The 3,954-nt window shown below is 41.5% G+C and overlaps 1 pseudogene; it reads left to right on the top strand.

Annotated features, from left to right (window-relative positions):
- Positions 1-1,007: 1,007 nt before the first annotated feature.
- Positions 1,008-1,288, top strand: LOC101590390 (annotated as a pseudogene).
- The last annotated feature ends 2,666 nt before the right edge of the window (positions 1,289-3,954 follow it).

Below are 3,954 nucleotides of genomic sequence, written 5' to 3'. Positions count from 1 at the left end.
GGAGAGTGAGGAGCTGCAGAGGTGGTCTCGGGCCCTCATGCCAGTTTTACTTAGATCCTCAGAGATTTCAGGGAGACCAAACTGAGCAGTTGTGCAAGGTGACAACTGATGCCATTTCACAAGGGAATTAGGCAGTCTTTCATATTTGAAATAAATTTTCAAGTTGAAAAAATGTTAACAAATAGTTAGTCATAAGCAGCATGTAATTTATGAGCAATAATCATAAACACAAACGACCAGCATTAAATTTTTATCCTCACTTTGCAGTAGGAGGATGTTAACAGCTGGCAATCTGTATTTGTTGGAAATTAAATATTACTGAATAGGGTTAAAGGGAAAAAAATCTGTCTCTTCATGATTAAATTCTTTTTTTGTGTGTGTGCAGACTGTGTAATTCAGAAGGTTCTGGACCTATAATAAGCCCAGCTGGTTTCTTATGTATTAGCTATGCTTAAAAATACATTATAGGCTAAAATCTAATTTTCTACCTTCAATAACACATACATCTAGGGTTTTTGATGGCCAGAAGAATGCTCAGTGTTCAATTGCATTGGCTTGCAATTTATGTGTGCCTGCATTTATTCAGCATTAGAATGCTGGTGAAAATTTAGATGAATCTACAGTCCAAAATGGTGATACACTATTCTTCCCTTCACCTGCTGGTGACTGCATGCTAAGATGGTATGATAGGACAAAACATAAATATTTTACAAAATATGGATACAGAGTCCCAGCTTCTTGCCATCGCTGGCTCGGCAGAGACTCAGAGAATCCTGGGGGCTGCATCACTGCTGTAACTAAGGTGGCTGCTTTCTTTTTGTGTTCCACAGCGCTGAAATATAACAAGAGCTCAAGCTCGAGTCGTAAACCGCGTTGAAAGGGGGAGTAGAGCCACCGCGAGACCCAGAGGCCGAAGTGACTTTCTTCGGCGTGCTGGGAAGACGAAGCTTTGCCCTCAGCGGGATATGCACCAGTTTATCCGCACACCACCACAACCAGGGAAGAAGATGCTAATTAAGGTGAAGACACTGACTAGAAAGGAGATTGACATTGACATTGAACCCACAGACAAGGTGAAGCGAATCCAGGAGCGTGTCGAGGAGAAAGAGGGAATCCTGCCACAACAGCTGCATCTCATCTGTAGAGGCAAACGAATGATGAGAAGACAGCAGCTGACTACAAGATTCTAGGTGGTTCTGTCCTCCACCTGGTGTTGGCTCTGAGAGGAGGTGGTCTTAGGCAATGATGAGTCTTCCCTCCTCTGTACCTCCCTACCCTGTCGCTCATAGTGAAGTAGATATTCTGTCACTGGCTGGGGCACATGAGCCGCTATCGCCTGTCTTGGCTGTCCTGTGTTGTGTATTTACTGGTGGGAGACTGTGAGGACCCCAGGATGCAGTGTTCCTGGCCCAATGGGCCTTTGCTGGCTATTGGGTTTTAGTTTGTAGTCAGGTGTACTTTCCTCTGTGGCTGTGTCCCTGGTTGCCAATAAAATATTTCCTAACCTTAAAAAATGATACATAGTTTTAAAATCATTATCAGTTATCTATCATGAGGTTTATTTAAATCACGATGTAGACAGAATTAGTCACTCTTAGAAATATATTTGCTGGAGTGCTAGCAAAGATTATTGCTTTTCAAAGACAGAGCTGAGTAAAGCATTTTCTCTGTGCTATATGCCATTATAGATCTTATGGGATATCGATTAGAAGGTTGAAGACAGATTCATCCAGAACTAAAGATTTGACAGTGCAGGTCAGTGACCTCCAGGAGATGAGTTTTAATGACTTTGCAAGCTCTCTTTGGTAAACAGAGATATGTCTACATGCATGAGAAACAGAGGGAATAAAGAGCATAAGAAGCCAAAAGAGGTTAAAATGAGTAATGCTACAATAACAAACACTTTAGCCTTCCGCTTTCTCTAGGAGGCATATTGATAGCATCCAGCCATGTGGGCACAACAGAAGGTTCTCTGGGGAGGAGTATAAAAGAGTGCTCCCTCACCTTAGTGAAGAGGATGCACCCAAGCAACCCCAGAGCACTAGGAGAGGAAGAACTCATGCTGTCTGTGCTGATCCTAGCTCAGCTTCAGAGTTGCAGTCCACCACGAAGGAGCCATCTGCTACCACTCTTTTGGCCAGCCACAATAAATTCTTCATAAAGTTGTCCTATGCCCTTCACAATATCATAGTGCAGCTGAGCCAAGCTCTGCTGAGTCTAAATCACACTGGCAGAGCACATCGACACTTGGCCTCAGGGACCAGGCTAGTATTCTTATATGGTTCCACTCTTCTCTGTCCTGTCTTTCTTGCAAACCTTTCTTCAGCCTGGTTGCTTTGAAATCTCCCTCCAGGAGGGGTCTTCAATGGCAGTGCACCCCAAAACAGGAGTCCCTGAAAACACAAAAAAGGAACAGGACAGTGTTTCCCACATTTTCCTGCTCCTTTTGAGTTTTAGGAACATTTTCCAGTGCATGCCTAAATTTTCTTAGAAAAATATAAAAAGGGATAGAATATGATAACTTCAGAATCTGCATGTTGAAAGCTGACAAATGGAAAAACTCTAAAGAGATAGAAAGCCCCAGGATTGCCTAGTCTCCAGTGTTGTTTCCTCTATCTGGTAATTCATTTTAAGTCTCTGTCCTAAATATGAAGAGCTCTGAGCTAGGGATAGTGCAACAAGAAGAGCAGCTGCATGTCTGAGTAATTTGCAAAAAATAAATAAGCTTTCTGTAGTTTCAAAGTTGAGGAGGGGACATTGATACTTAAGTATTCTTCAGATGTCCTTGCATATTGTGATACAATTCAACAGAGGAAAACATATTGAACAAGTATGAAGTTTTCTTCAACCTTCTTTAGTGTGAAGCTGGTAGCAACTGAGGTTGGTGCTCATCTTATCACCATAGATTAAGGTTTCCACATAGGAAAGAAATATTGATTGTGGCCCACTGTCTTCTAGGTACAAATCTTGGTCTTATATTGCTGTCAATAAATCGAAGTCCTTGTCATGATTGGAGCTTACCTAGCCATGTGCATGGTAGAGCAAAGAAATAGACTATTACAAAACTTTAAAATTGCAACATCAAATGGACACACAGGTTGTAGAGGAAAATAGGAAGAAATATAGAGACAAAAGCGGTGGAGCAAGTGGTTTGTAGCTTTGAAATGTATTTCTCAAGGAAAATCTTGCAGAGAAGGTAGCACTGGAATAAATATTATGCAAGGAACTGAGGAGAAAAACCCTATGTGTCTTGTGTTTTCATGATAGAAAGAAGAGAAAGGTCGTAAGGTAAGTACCAAGGACTAAGAGCAGCACTGTCTGAGGTGTTGGAGGAACATGCAGGTGTTGCTAGAGTGAAGAAGAGAAGACTGAAGAAGAGGAGGCACAGCCATAGTCATGGTCTGGCCCAGAATACCACTGAAGAAATAGAGCACTGGTGGAAGGAAGGCTCGTTCTGAGCTAGCTGCTTTATTTTTATTTTATTACTTCGTGTAGTAGTGCGTAATGATAGCATGGTGGCACCGTTGCAAAGCATAGTTCTCTTTATCTGTGTCCCCTCCCTCCCCTCCCCCTCCAGCTCTCGATTCCCTTCCTTTTTGCAAAAGATCTACGTCCCTGCTTCCTATTATATCTTGCCCTATCATTTATTTATATGGTGCTTTTGTCACATAAGAGAAATGATGAAATATTTAAGCTTGTTTGTTTGATTTATTTCACTTAACATTTTCATCTCAAGGTGAATCCACTTCCTTTTAAATGGCTCAAGTGTCTCCTTCTTCATGTCATATTTTCTTTATCCATATGCCTGTTGATGGGCCTATAGGCAACTTCTAAGATTTAGTTATTAATAAGTTAGTTGTACTTTTACAAATGGGGGTATGTGTTGCATGTTAACAAGAATACAGTGTGACTCTGTTGAAAATGATTTGGATGCGGAAGGGACAGAAATGAGGA

This window comes from Octodon degus, unplaced genomic scaffold (genome assembly GCF_000260255.1).
Source record: "Octodon degus isolate 3935 unplaced genomic scaffold, OctDeg1.0 scaffold00125, whole genome shotgun sequence".
Lineage (NCBI taxonomy): Eukaryota > Metazoa > Chordata > Mammalia > Rodentia > Octodontidae > Octodon > Octodon degus.
The sequence above is the reverse complement of the archived record's forward strand: the minus strand, read 5'-3'. Positions and strand labels throughout refer to the sequence as shown.